This window comes from Salmo salar, chromosome ssa07, assembly GCF_905237065.1.
Source record: "Salmo salar chromosome ssa07, Ssal_v3.1, whole genome shotgun sequence".
Lineage (NCBI taxonomy): Eukaryota > Metazoa > Chordata > Actinopteri > Salmoniformes > Salmonidae > Salmo > Salmo salar.
The window spans coordinates 7125920-7142012 of record NC_059448.1 but is presented as its reverse complement, the minus strand read 5'-3'; positions in this window follow the sequence as shown (position 1 = coordinate 7142012).

The following is a 16093-nucleotide window of genomic DNA, read 5'->3' as shown; positions in this document are numbered from 1 at the left end:
ATTCTATCATGTATTGACTCAAGGGTGTGAATACTTATGTAAATTCGATATTTATGTATTTCATTTTCAGTCAAATTGCTAAAACTTCAAAAAAAACATGTTTTCACTTTGTCTTTATAAGGTATTGTGTGTCTATTTCATCCATTATGAATTCAGGCTTTAATTAACAAAACAAAATGTGGAATAAGTCAAGGGGTATCACTACTTTCTAAAGGCACTGTATCATTTGTAACATTTTACCTTGTTAGTGCTGGGGTCCTTTTTTCAGAATTTCCGCCTGACTGACGTGCCCAAAGTAAACTGCCTGATACTCAGGCCCAGAAGCCAGGATATGCATATAATTGGTACCATTGGATAGAAAACACTCTGAAGTTTGTAGAAATGTTAAAATAATGTATAATACTGTAAGGCAATTGATATGATAGGAGGAAATCCAAAGTAACACCAACCAGAATTTCTCTACTATTTTTTTTTGGAGATCCCATGCTCTTACAATGGAAAACTATGAGTCCTATGCAATTCCAGCTCCCAGATTGCAAGCCCTTATATCTATGTAACTACATGTAATAGCTGTAGTAGCATTGTATTACCGTGCCGTTACCTGATAACTGAAGGCTTTGTAATCAATTGCATGGCCATATAGTTTAGTGGTATAGGTCTTACTTAGTCTTACTCCCACTCTAGTCTAAACATATCTGTTTAAGAGTGAAATATATCATCATGATCCATCGTTCTCTTTCCCACTCAGTTAATCAGACCTGTCATCCCTGTTATGCGAAATCAGTTCAATCCTAACACCACCACCCAAATCTCAACAGAAGCCTCTTCAATGGGAACTTCCGTTGACAGCGGGTCAGCGAGTCAGTGACCAATTAGGCTCTGTGTAATTCAAGCTAATAACGAATACGACATTCCATTTGTTTTTAGCGCTCCAGACGATGAGTCACCATTTGGCCAGTGTGCTGCCCACCCAACTCGGATTTTGAGCTCCTTTTCCGGTTCAAGGGTCTTGTCTCTGGTGATTACTCATTAACAGGCTTTTATTGGAGAGAGCTGCAATGGGGCCCATAGAACAGAGACATGACCCTAGAGTGGCAAAATTGAAGGGCTGTTGAGGTACTAAGTGGAGCTGTTGAGGTATTAAGTGGGGCTGTTGAGGTATTACTTGAGTCTGTTGAGGTATTGAGGCTGTTGAGGTATTAAGCGAGGCTGTTGAGGTATTGGGGCTGTTGAGGTATTAAGTGAGGCTGTTGAGGTATTAAGTGGTGCTGTTGAGGTATTAAGTAAGGCTGTTGAGGTAGTAAGTGGCGCTGTTGAGGTATTAAGTGAGGCTGTTGAGGTATTAAGTGAGGCTGTTGAGGTATTAAGTGAGGCTGTTGAGGTATTAAGTGGGGCTGTTGAGGTATTAAGTGGGGCTGTTGAGCTATTAAGTGGAGCTTTCAGTGTGGTATGGTTAATTGTGATTGCTCAATAATACATGGTGTAGATTTGGTGTCGCATAGAAAGCTAGCAAACAAATAACATTGAGTCTCAACTTGTATGAGTGCTGGGTTTCCCACTTGCAATGTCTTCTAACTGTTTTTTTCTGCCAGTAGACATCTGTGCCTCGATTTCTGCCAGGATCTTTCTACTTGAATGTTTCTTGAGTACATATTTTAAAGCCACACTCCTCAATCTCTCTAATCAAGCACAGTGAGCAAATTAGGTTTGTGTCTGTGAACTAAGCAGTGTGTCTTGGCTCATGTAACTCCCACTGAGTTATTTGAATAATCATTCTTTCTTCTTTGGTTTGGGGGACAGTTACCAGAAAATACTAGAAAAACCCAGTGGCAGTTACATTTACCAAGAATCCAAAATACTCACTTTTTTGGGGGGGGGGGGGGGAGGGGGGGGGGTCAGGTGGAAACCAAGATTTAGTTCAAGGGTGTAACTACTCAGTCACCATCGACGGTGCCCGGTTTCCGTGCCAACCCTGTACCTTCAGATTCTATTCACACCTTTATGCTCATGTCACCATAAAACCAATTCCTATTTTATAGTCTGGAAATGTCAGCCCAATGGGAGGTCATTTTAGCAGCGCAGGTAATCACTGTCCTCGCTAATGCACCGCTCAAGGACACCCTCGATGGAGATGGCAGGCGGCGTCAGTGTCCACGCAACTCATTTGGCAGACGCCACCAACGTGCCCGAACTGAACAAATATGCATATGTCGGTGTTTTGGAGTGGGGTGGTATGTGTGGTGTGCAACCTCGCAAGGTTGCTGTACAAGGACGAGTGTTTGTAACCCCAGGAGTAACACTGGTCGTGTTGTTGCATGTGGTGATAAGACAAATTTTTATGTTCCGGAAATGTGACCCCTGGCAGCTTGAATTCATTTGTGTCACTCCGGGGGCCACAACCAGGGAGTCAGGGTATTGGGACGTGTGGTACATTTAGCTTCATAAATCATACACTAACTATGCATATTCATGATATGACAGCTGCGTTGGTTGTTGTTGAAATTTAAGGTGTGAGGTAGTATTGACTCATATTATTATCATAATTTGATTTTTAAAACAATATGACATTTTTCTACTCATAATCTTTGAACGCAACGGTGCCGATGTTATGAGCAGGGGTTGGAACCAAAATTATTTTTCCAATATTTAGTTCTGAAAAGAACAAAAAAAAATTACATTTCTGTTCCACTGTTCTAACCAGCAAAAAAAAGTTCTGAACCAGTTGGAACCACCCAAAACATTACCAGTTCATATCGTTTCTTTCTGTTTCTTTTTTTAACCTGTAAAATCAACCGTTTTTTTTTTTGCCTATGGTAACATCAGTACAGTAGCCTGTGGTAACATCAGTACAGTAGCCTATGGTAACATCACTACAGTAGCCTATGGTAACATCAGTACAGTAGCCTGTGGTAACATCAGTACAGTAGCCTATGGTAACATCAGTACAGTAGCCTATGGTAACGTCAGTACAGTAGCCTATGGTAACATCAGTACAGTAGCCTATGGTAACATCAGTACAGTAGCCTGTGGTAACATCAGTACAGTAGCCTATGGTAACATCAGTACAGTAGCCTATGGTAACGTCAGTACAGTAGCCTATGGTAACATCAGTACAGTAGCCTGTGGTAACATCAGTACAGTAGCCTATGGTAACATCAGTACAGTAGCCTGTGGTAACGTCAGTACAGTAGCCTATGGTAACGTCAGTACAGTAGCCTATGGTAACGTCAGTACAGTAGCCTATGGTAACATCAGTACAGTAGCCTATGGTAACATCAGTTCAGTAGCCTATGGTAACATCAGTTCAGTAGCCTATGGTAACATCAGTACAGTAGCCTATGGTAACATCAGTACAGTAGCCTATGGTAACATCAGTACAGTAGCCTGTGGTAACATCAGTACAGTAGCCTATGGTAACATCAGTACAGTAGCCTGTGGTAACGTCAGTACAGTAGCCTATGGTAACGTCAGTACAGTAGCCTATGGTAACGTCAGTACAGTAGCCTATGGTAACATCAGTACAGTAGCCTATGGTAACATCAGTTCAGTAGCCTATGGTAACATTAGTTCAGTAGCCTATGGTAACATCAGTACAGTAGCCTATGGTAACATCAGTACAGTAGCCTATGGTAACATCAGTACAGTAGCCTGTGGTAACGTCAGTACAGTAGCCTATGGTAACGTCAGTACAGTAGCCTATGGTAACGTCAGTACAGTAGCCTATGGTAACATCAGTACAGTAGCCTATGGTAACATCAGTTCAGTAGCCTATGGTAACATCAGTACAGTAGCCTATGGTAACATCAGTACAGTAGCCTGTGGTAACATCAGTACAGTAGCCTATGGTAACATCAGTACAGTAGCCTATGGTAACGTCAGTACAGTAGCCTATGGTAACATCAGTACAGTAGCCTGTGGTAACATCAGTACAGTAGCCTGTGGTAACATCAGTACAGTAGCCTGTGGTAACGTCAGTACAGTAGCCTATGGTAACGTCAGTACAGTAGCCTATGGTAACGTCAGTACAGTAGCCTATGGTAACATCAGTACAGTAGCCTATGGTAACATCAGTTCAGTAGCCTATGGTAACATCAGTTCAGTAGCCTATGGTAACATCAGTACAGTAGCCTATGGTAACATCAGTACAGTAGCCTATGGTAACATCAGTACAGTAGCCTATGGTAACATCAGTACAGTAGCCTGTGGTAACATCAGTACAGTAGCCTATGGTAACATCAGTACAGTAGCCTGTGGTAACGTCAGTACAGTAGCCTATGGTAACGTCAGTACAGTAGCCTATGGTAACGTCAGTACAGTAGCCTATGGTAACATCAGTACAGTAGCCTATGGTAACATCAGTTCAGTAGCCTATGGTAACATTAGTTCAGTAGCCTATGGTAACATCAGTACAGTAGCCTATGGTAACATCAGTACAGTAGCCTATGGTAACATCAGTACAGTAGCCTGTGGTAACGTCAGTACAGTAGCCTATGGTAACGTCAGTACAGTAGCCTATGGTAACGTCAGTACAGTAGCCTATGGTAACATCAGTACAGTAGCCTATGGTAACATCAGTTCAGTAGCCTATGGTAACATCAGTACAGTAGCCTATGGTAACATCAGTACAGTAGCCTATGGTAACATCAGTACAGTAGCCTATGGTAACATCAGTACAGGAGCCTATGGTAACATCAGTACAGGAGCCTATGATAACATCAGTACAGGAGCCTATGGTAACATCAGTATAGGAGCCTATGGTAACATCAGTACAGTAGCCTATGGTAACATCAGTACAGTAGCCTATGGTAACATCAGTACAGGAGCCTATGGTAACATCAGTACAGTAGCCTATGGTAACCTCAGTACAGTAGCCTATGGTAACATCAGTACAGTAGCCTATGGTAACATCAGTACAGTAGCCTATGGTAACCTCAGTACAGTAGCCTATGGTAACATCAGTACAGTAGCCTATGGTAACGTCAGTACAGTAGCCTATGGTAACATCAGTACAGTAGCCTGGGGTAACATCAGTACAGTAGCCTGTGGTAACATCAGTACAGTAGCCTATGGTAACAGCAGTACAGTAGCCAATGGTAACATCAGTACAGTAGCCTATGGTAACATCAGTACAGTAGCCTATGGTAACATCAGTACAGTAGCCTATGGTAACATCAGTCCAGTAGCCTGTGGTAACCTCAGTAGAGTAGCCTGTGGTAACATCAGTACAGTAGCCTATGGTAAAATCAGTACAGTAGCCTATGGTAACGTCAGTACAGTAGCCTATGCTAACCTCAGTACAGTAGCCTGTGGTAACATCAGTACAGTAGCCTATGGTAATGTCAGTACAGTAGCCTGTGGTAACATCAGTACAGTAGCCTATGGTAACATCAGTACAGTAGCCTATGGTAACGTCAGTACAGTAGCCTATGGTAACGTCAGTACAGTAGCCTGTGGTAACATCAGTACAGTAGCCTATGCTAACCTCAGTACAGTAGCCTATGGTAACATCAGTACAGTAGCCTATGCTAACATCAGTACAGTAGCCTATGCTAACATCAGTACAGTAGCCTATGCTAACCTCAGTACAGTAGCCTATGCATCAGAGGGGGGTGGGGCAAGTTGCCTAAAAACACACCGGTAAAGCTTTTCATCTGGCAGAAAGATACTGGAATAAGTTTCTGAGTGATCGAGTGAAGGCATAGGCGCTTTGTTAGAAAAAAATGCCTGGAACGTAAAACAATTTTATTAACAGGTTCCCATGATTTTAAAATAACAATTCTGTTCCGGAACAGTATGGATCACTTTTGTTCCCGGTTCCGTTTCTGTTCCTTGAAAATGTTTATTATTCTCCGGTTTTTGTTAAAAACATGTTAAAAACATGTCTTACCTTTTGTAGCTAATAAATCCAACATGAAACGTGATAACTAGGCCTATAGTATCCTTAACTGGCATTGAAAAAGTTAATCTCTCTGAATCACAAATGTAATGTCAGTACAGTAGCCTATGCTAACCTCAGTACAGTAGCCTATGGTAACATCAGTACAGTAGCCTATGGTAACATCAGTACAGTAGCCTATGGTAATGTCAGTACAGTAACCTATGGTAACATCAGTACAGTAGCCTATGGTAACATCAGTACAGTAGCCTATGGTAACATCAGTACAGTAGCCTATGGTAACATCAGTACAGTAGCCTATGGTAATGTCAGTACAGTAGCCTATGCTAACCTCAGTACAGTAGCCTGTGATAACATCAGTACAGTAGCCTGTGGTAACATCAGTACAGTAGCCTATGCTAACCTCAGTACAGTAGCCTATGCATCAGAGGGGGGTGGGGCAAGTTGCCTAAAAACACACCGGTAAAGCTTTTCAGCTGGCAGAAAGATACTGGAATAAGTTTCTGAGCGATCGAGTGAAGGCATAGGCGCTTTGTTAGAAAAAAATGCCTGGAACGTAAAAAAAATGTATTAACCGGTTCCCATGATTTTAAAATAACAATTCTGTTCCGGAACAGTATGGATCACTTTTGTTCCCGGTTCCGTTTCTGTTCCTTGAAAATGTTTATTATTCTCCGGTTTTTGTTTCTGTTCCCTGAACCGGTTCCAAACCCTGGTTAAATTTAGTGGGGTACAATTCTTATGAGTCACCTGCCTTATAAATGCATAATAAGCATTCATATAGGCTCTTGTAAGTAACCATGACTTTTTATGAATAATTATATAATTTTTGATTGCTGAATCATTAACATATGTTTTTAACCTGACAATTATATCTGCTACTATCCCCAAGGTTTGGAAGGCGGCTCATGTACTCCCCCGTCACCAAGGTGGGGACCATTGTGACATAAATAATTATAGCCCTATTTCTAAACTTTGTTGCCTAGCTAAAATATTTGAATCCTTGATTGATTGATTGATTGATTGATTGATTGATTCAAGATCTTTCTCATCTTTTAAATGTATTATAAATGTTCATCAGTCGGGTTTTAGGCCAGGTCACAGCACTATCTCTGCTGCATCCCTAGTTATAAATTATGTGGATAAACTGTATGGATAAAAGGCAACATTGTAATGCCCTCTTCATTGACCTGTTAAAGGCTTTCGATACTGTTGATCACTCATTGCTAATTCAGAGGCTTTCATCAATTGGCCTAGACCAGGTTGCATGTAACTGGTTTAAAAATTACTTAACAGATAAAACTCAATGCACCATCAGATAAAACTGATGGTGCTAAATCAGGTTTCCTGGATATTACGAAAGGTGTCCCGCATGGGTCAATTGTGGGTCCTGTACTTTTTACTATTTACAATATTGACTTGTCTGCAAAAAAAAAATGCTTTACCTGCACTTGTATACCGATGACACTGTTGTGTATGCTATTGCCCACAAGGTTGACCAGGCTCTATCTGAACAGTCTGCCTTCATTGTAATACAGAAAAACTTTATTGACCTGAAGTTAGTATTGAACGCAGGTTAAACTAAGTATACTGTATATTGTTCTCTAGAGCACATAACAATAACTCTGATGATTTAAGCATATGTACTTTGGATGGTGTCCATACTGATCGTGTCCTTGCTTACAAATATCTGGGCAACTGGATAGATGAAAATCTGTCTTTTCAAAGGCATATTGATGAATTAGTTAAGAAGCTAAGAATAAAAATGGGCTTCTTCTATAGAAATAGGTCCTGCCCCTCGTTGAGTAGTGAAAGCAGATTGTTCAGTCGACATCCCTATTGGTCCTAGACTATGGCGACATCATCTATATGAAATCAGCTGCCACTTCATTAAAGCCGTTAGATTTATTATAGTTTATCACTGTGCTTAATTACAGGTGACAGTTTTAGTACTCATCACTGCATTCTCTACCAGAAAGTTGGTTAGCCCTCTGTGATGTCATCACTGCATTCTCTACCAGAAAGTTGGCTAGCCCTCTGTGATGTCATCACTGCATTTTCTACTAGAAAGTTGGTTAGCCCTCTGTGATGTCATCACTACATTCTCTACCAGAAAGTTGGTTAGCCCTCTGTGATGTCATCACTGCATTCTCTACCAGAAAGTTGGTTAGCCCTCTGTGATGTCATCACTGCATTCTCAACCAGAAAGTTGGCTAGCCCTCTGTGATGTCATCACTGCATTTTCTACTAGAAAGTTGGTTAGCCCTCTGTGATGTCATCACTACATTCTCTACCAAAAAGTTGGTTAGCCCTCTGTGATGTCATCACTGCATTCTCTACCAGAAAGTTGGTTAGCCCTCTGTGATTTCATCACTGCATTCTCTACCAGAAAGTTGGTTAGCCCTCTGTGATGTCATCACTGCATTCTCTACCAGAAAGTTGGTTAGCCCTCTGTGATGTCATCACTGCATTCTCTACCAGAAAGTTGGTTAGCCCTCTGTGATGTCATCACTGCATTCTCTACCAGAAAGTTGGTCAGCCCTCTGTGATGTCATCACTGCATTCTCTACCAAAAAGTTGGTTAGCCCTCTGTGATGTCATCCCTGCATTCTCTACCAGAAAGTTGGTTGGCCCTCTCTGATGTCATCACTGCATTCTCTACCAGAAAGTTGGTTAGCCCTCTGTGATGTCATCACTGCATTCTCTACCAAAAAGTTGGTTAGCCCTCTGTGATGTCATCCCTGCATTCTCTACCAGAAAGTTGGTTAGCCCTCTGTGATGTCATCACTGCATTCTCTACCAGAAAGTTGGTTAGCCCTCTGTGATGTCATCACTGCATTCTCTACCAAAAAGTTGGTTAGCCCTCTGTGATGTCATCCCTGCATTCTCTACTAGAAAGTTGGTTAGCCCTCTGTGATGTCATCACTGCATTTTCTACCAGAAAGTTGGTTGGCCCTCTGGGATGTCATCACTGCATTCTCTACCAGAAAGTTGGTTGGCCCTCTGTGATGTCATCACTGCATTCTCTACTAGAAAGTTGGTTAGCCCTCTGTGATGTCATCACTGCATTCTCTACCAGAAAGTTGGTTAGCCCTCTGTGATGTCATCACTGCATTCTCTACCAGAAAGTTGGTTAGCCCTCTGTGATGTCATCACTGCATTCTCTACCAGAAAGTTGGTTAGCCCTCTGTGATGTCATCAGTGCATTCTCTACCAGAAAGTTGGCTAGCCCTCTGTGATGTCATCAGTGCATTCTCTACCAGAAAGTTGGTTGGCCCTCTGTGATGTCATCAGTGCATTCTCTACCAGAAAGTTGGTTAGCCCTCTGTGATGTCATCAGTGCATTCTCTACCAGAAAGTTGGTTAGCCCTCTGTGATGTCATCACTGCATTCTCTACCAGAAAGTTGGTTAGCCCTCTGTGATGTCATCCCTGCATTCTCTACCAGAAAGTTGGTTAGCCCTCTGTGATGTCATCACTGCATTCTCTACCAGAAAGTTGGTTAGCCCTCTGTGATGTCATCAGTGCATTCTCTACCAGAAAGTTGGTTAGCCCTCTGTGATGTCATCACTGCATTCTCTACCAGAAAGTTGGTTAGCCCTCTGTGATGTCATCACTGCATTCTCTACCAGAAAGTTGGTTAGCCCTCTGTGATGTCACGTAGGTTGATACATTGCTATGTTTTAATTGATAAAGTTTGTTTACAAAACGTCCCACTGTACCTAGCATCTTTACTAAACTTTACGAGTTACCAGACCTTTGATTCCTTTGATCTCTACTGAGTTAGATAAATCATCTTTTAGTTTTCTTACACCTTATTTGCGGAACAATCTTCAAAATGTTCTTAAATGTGATGTTCTGGTGCCTTTAGGGTAATTCAGAAAGCTGATTGAGGACCGTATTACTGATGAATGTGTTTGTTGTTCTTTCTGCTTGCATTTAGTATTTATATTTTGATGTGTGTATTTTCTGTAATTTCTGTAATTCAGGGTTCATCTGTAAGAGACCTGATAAAATAAAGGACCTTGGTCTCAGTAGGAGTGTCACGAATTCCACCGAAGGTGACTCCCCTGCCTGCTCGGGCGGCGCTCGGCGGTCGTCGTCACCGGCCTACTAGCTGCCGCTGATCCCTTTTTCCTTTTCGTTTGGTATGTCTTATTGTTTGCACCTGTTCCCCATTTGGTTCTCTTGATTTATGGTTATTTAAGCCTGTTTAGCCCGCCCAGGTTTGTGCGGGATTATTTGCGTCAGTGTGTTTTGTTATTGGATGTGCTGGCGATCGTATAGTATTGTTTTATGTGCGTGCTGTGCACCTGTTGTTTTTGGGCACCTCGCATTTTCACGCCGGTTGTGTTGGCGTCGACCGTTTTAGTTGTGTTACGGAATAAACACATTATCTCCTTACCTCTGCTCTCTGCGCCTGACTCCTACCACCACTCCTAGCATTTACTGACAAGGAGTCCCTGATAAAATAAAGAACCTTGGTCTCGGTATGACTCCTGGATAAAATAAAGGTTAAATACATTTGAAACTGATATGAATGCTTATAGCAAGATCCGTTATGCGTTATAATGCTCTATGGTGTGCTAGAAAGTTCTGTTAATTCATTCACAATGCATTATACACAGTTGGTTAATAAAGATACGTGTCAGACTTTTTATTTTCCTTTAGTTTGTTTGAGGCTCTTATTTGGTCCCGTGTGGCTCAGTTGGTAGAGCATGGTGTTTGCAACGCCAGGGTTGTGGGTTCGATTCCCACAGGGGACCAGTACGGAGAAAAAAAAATTATGAAATGTATGCATTCACTACTGTAAGTTGCTCTGGATAAGAGCGTCTGCTGAAATGTAAATGTAAAAATGATTTGCCACCGTTGTCTTAAGTCACTCCTACTCTACACATGTCCATCGTTGCGTTATCTGTCGTAAGACAATGATTTGCCATCTGAAGACCATTCAATTTGTTACACAGGTTTCACATGAATGTAAAGACAATCAGATTTTTTTCTGGAATACCTTTGCAGTGGTCAGTACATGTGCAGGGCTGGAGATTCAGGGTTCATCCTAAATGACTAGTGTACTAGTCTAATATTGTCACGTCCTGACCAGTAAAGGGGGTTATTTGTTATTGTAGTTTGGTCAGGGCGTGGCAGGGGGTGTTTGTTTTATGTGTTTCGGGGTTTTTGGTTTATGTTCTATGTTAGTATATTTCTATGTTTATTCTAGTGTGTCTATTTCTATGTTTAGTTTCTTGGGTTGACCTTCAATTGGAGGCAGCTGTTGCTCGTTGCCTCTAATTGAAGGTCCTATTTAGTAGGGGTGTTTTTTCGTGGGTTTTGTGGGTAGTTGTCTCCATGTATTGTCAGTGAACCTTACAGGACTGTTTTTCGTCGTTTATTTAGTATAAGTGTTTTTGTTTTTGTTTTCTTCCATAAAAGAAGATGAGCATACATATATACCCGCTGCGTATTGGTCCACTCACTATGACGCTTATGACAAATATGGTATAGGGTGCTATTTTGGATAAAAACCCTAGCACTTAGCATTTCCTAGCACTTAGCAAAACCCTAGCATTTTCTGTAATTTGTGTACCCTGAATAGTTCCAGTACCTCAAAGTTGTCACACCATGTCATTCAATAGGCTATATTTATTGGCCATTCACAATCTGGGTGTGCGACCTGGACTCAGGGGTAGACGTAACATAGTAAACGTAAATCCGGGACACTCCAATGAGTATGATATGTTACGTTTCGCATGGCATGTATTCATTTGTGGATGTCCATCATCCATTTCTTATGATATGTTACGAATTTCAATTCGTACAATACGTTTCTGATTTGCAAAATGTATGATATGATACAAAGTTAAATCTATTGTGGCTAACGTTAGCTAGGTGGCTAGGTGGCTAATGCTAACATTAGCTAAATGGCTAACATTAGCTAGGCTAGGGGTTAAGGTTAGGGATTAAGGTTACAGGGTTAGAAGTTAGGTTACAGTGTTGAGGTTAGGGTTAGGGGAAGGGTTAGAAGTTAGGTTAAAGAGTTGAGGTTAGGGTTAGGGGAAGGGTTAGAACTTAGGTTAAAGGGTGGAGGTTAGGGTTAGGGGAAGGGTTAGAAGTTAGGTTAAAGGGTGGAGGTTAGGGTTAGGGGAAGGGTTAGAAGTTAGGTTAAAGGGTGGAGGTTAGGGTTAGGGGAAGGGTTAGAAGTTAGAAGTTAGGTTAAAGGGTTGAGGTTAGGGTTAGGGGAAGGGTTAGAAGTTAGGTTAAAGGGTTGAGGTTAGGGTTAGGGGAAGGGTTAGCTAAAAATGGAGTAAGAAGTTGCTAAGTATCAAAAATGTTTAAGTTGTCCGTGATGACGTTCAAACACGGAACCTTCGGGTTGCTAGACGTTTCTGTTATATGCCCACCCATCCTCCCTGACCAACCACCCTCCTTTCATTTTTGCCTTATTAAGTAACCTTCTGTCTTATGTAACCATACCAAATGTAGCATATCATAGTGATTTGAAGGGAATCAGATTTACATTTACTATGTTACCTTTAGTCTATGAGACCAGGCTGGGGTGTCTGACTACTGGCTAAGTCTTGGTTTATTTGCAGAAAGGAAAAATCCACCTTTTCTCCTCCATCGCTTTGGCCATTCATGGCCCTCCTATCCCAAGGGGGTAATCATTACATTTCCCAGTGACGCCTGCTTGGCTAAGCAGTTTTAATACACAAATCAATTTTGCATTACCCCCTTCTGGCTGTGAGTGCTCATAGTGTGAGAGCCATGAAAAATTGATGGGCCTTAGCATGCAGATTGCAGCCCCAGTGAATCTTAAATCTGTCCAGGCCCTGTTTTCACAAGATAATGTCATGGGAGGTTGAAGCAACTCTTTGTTTTGCTTGTTCACTTATGAAATTGTAATTCCATTTCACATTTGCTATGAACAGAAAAACTGCAGAGAAGGGATATGACGAGAGTTGTTTCAAGGCATAAATAAGGTCTTTAGCAATCAAAGTTCAAATGTCTTTATGGATACAAATGGGAGCCCAGACGGTAGTTCTACAAGTCATATCCATAATAAACTTTTCACTGTTTAAAACATGTTAATCTATTGTGGACAGACGCACGTAACATAACTGGTATCGTAGGGCCTGTCAATCAACTGCAGGATTTGAAGACTAATGAGGAACTTTGTTTTCCGATGTACAGATTTTTTTTTGTAACTGATCGTTTTGACAAATCATGATTTCTCAGGTGTTCGCATCTTTGTAATTTCGTAAGGGGGGGGCGACATTTGGCCCATAGACTTGCCCGTAAATTGCAAAGAGAGAGGGGTGGAGCTACCTCGATGCTTCTGTTCCTCGTTCTAGTATTTTTCTCCCCCCAGAAATTAACCTGATCCAATTACGCAAGATTTTATTTCAGAGTTTCCGAGACTAAACTCATGAATGCACATTCAGAAGAAAACGTGCAAACACATTCACGCATACACATAAACACAAACCCACATGTACCATGTGGATAGCCAGGCATTATTCAACATATTGAAAGATAAAACTAAAGATCGTAGTCTGAGATAATAGTTGTTTTGTGACAGAGATTATAATGTGTTATTTTGTGTGCAGCTTTGTATTTGAGTGGGTGATGACATGAATGCAGAAAGAAATGATGCCAGACAATAATGTTTGGCCCTGTCCGGGGGTATCATCGGATGGGGCCACAGTGTCTTCTGATCCCTCCTGTCTCAGCCTCCAGTATTTATGCTGCAGTAGTTTATGTGTCGGGGGGCTAGGGTCAGTCTGTTACATCTGGAGTATTTCTCTTGTCTTATCCGGTGTCCTGTGTGAATTTAAATATGCTCTCTCTAATTCTCTCTTCTCTCTTTCTGTCTTTCTCTCGGAGGACCTGAGCCCTAGGACCATGCCTCAGGACTACCTGGTATGATGACTCCTTGCTGTCCCCAGTCCACCTGGCCGTGCTGCTGCTCCAGTTTCAACTGTTCTGCCTGCGGCTATGGAACCCTGACCTGTTCACCGGACGTGCTTGTTGCACCCTCGACAACTACTATGATTATTATTATTTGACCATGCTAGTCATTTATGAACATTTTAACATCTTGACCATGTTCTGTTATAATATCCACCCTGCACAGCCAGAAGAGGACTGGCCACCCCTCATAGCCTGGTTCCTCTCTAGGTTTCTTCCTAGGTTTTTGGCCTTTCTAGGGAGTTTTTCCTAGGGAGTTTTTCCTAGGCACCGTGCTTCTTTCACATGCTTTGCTTGCTGTTTGGGGTTTTAGGCTGGGTTTCTGTACAGCACTATGAGATATCAGCTGATGTACGAAGGGCTATATAAAAATAAATTTGATTTGATTTGATTTGAATAATTAGCTTTCACTATGAAATGAAGCTATCAAGAGAGAGAATGAGGAAATGTCCCACTTTAGAAATGTGGTTTTGCAAGGTGCTGAGTCAATGTCCTTGAATATCGAAACATTTTGTTCTTCCCTGTCTCTTTCTTCATTTGATGAGCAGAGACAACATCTGTGCTGAATGGCAAATTTTACTTCAAGTGGTTATTTGAGTAACTTGCACATTTTGTTCAAATAATGGCTTCTTTCAATCCTCAAATATGAGTGATCGTAATCGACAACGGATGACATCCCAAAAGAGCTGGCCCAAGACTCTTTCAGGTGTTATGGGGCAAGGAGCTGGCCCAAGACCATGTCAGGTGTTACGAGCAAAGAGCTGGCCCAAGACTCTTTCAGGAGTTACGAGACAAAGAGCTGGCCCAAGACTCTTTCAGGAGTTACGAGACAAGGAGCTGGCCCAAGACTCTTTCACGTGTTACGAGACAAGGACCTTGCCCAAGACTATTTCAGGTGTTACGAGACAAGGAGCTGGCCCAAGACTCTTTCAGGTGTTACGAGACAAGGAGCTGGCCCAAGACTATTTCAGGTGTTACGAGACAAGGAGCTGGCCCAAGACTATTTCAGGTGTTACGAGACAAGGAGCTGGCCCAAGACTATTTCAGGTGTTACGGGGAAAGGAGCTGGCCCAAGACTATTTCAGGTGTTACGAGACAAGGAGCTGGCCCAAGACCATTTCATGTGTTACGGGGCAAGGAGCTGGCCCAAGACTCTTTCAGGTGTTACGGGACAAGGAGCTGGCCCAAGACTATTTCAGGTGTTATGGGGCAAGGAGCTGGCCCAAGACTATTTAATGTGTTACGGGGCAAGGAGCTGGCCCAAGACTCTTTCAGGTGTTACGGGGCATAGAGCTGGCCCAAGACTATTTCAGGTGTTACGGGACAAGGAGCTGGCCCAATACTATTTTTTAAATAAATTAGTAAAGATTTCTACAAACCAGTTTTTGCTTTGTATTATGGGATATTGAGTGTAGATTGTTGAGGGATTTTTTTTTTTAAATACGTTTTAGAATAAGGCTGGAACCTAACAAAATGTGGAAAAACTCAAGGGGTCTGAATACTTTTGGAAGGCACTATATATGGCTTCAGTGTAAATACTTCAGTGTAAATATACACTGCTCAAAAAAATAAAGGGAACACTAAAATAACACATCCTAGATCTGAATGAATGAAATAATCTTATTAAATACTTTTTTCTTTACATAGTTGAATGTGCTGACAACAAAATCACACAAAAATAATCAATGGAAATCCAATTTATCAACCCATGGAGGTCTCGATTTGGAGTCACACTCAAAATTAAAGTGGAAAACCACACCACAGGCTGATCCAACTTTGATGTAATGTCCTTAAAACAAGTCAAAATGAGGCTCAGTAGTGTGTGTAGCCTCCACGTGCCTGTATGTCCTCCCTACAACGCCTGGGCATGCTCCTGATGAGGTGGCGTATGGTCTCCTGAGGGATCTCCTCCCAACCTGGACTAAAGCATCCGCCAACTCCTGGACAGTCTGTGGTGCAACGGAGCGTTGGTGGATGGAGCGAGACATGATGTCCCAGATGTGCTCAATTGGATTCAGGTCTGGGGAACGGGCAGGCCAGTCCATAGCATCAATGCCTTCCTCTTGCAGGAACTGCTGACACACTCCAGCCACATGAGGTCTAGCATGGTCTTGCATTAGGAGGAACCCAGGGCCAACCGCACCAGCATATGGTTTCACAAGGGGTCTGAGGATCTCATCTCGGTACCTAATGGCAGTCAGGCTACCTCTGGCGAGCACATGGAGGGTTG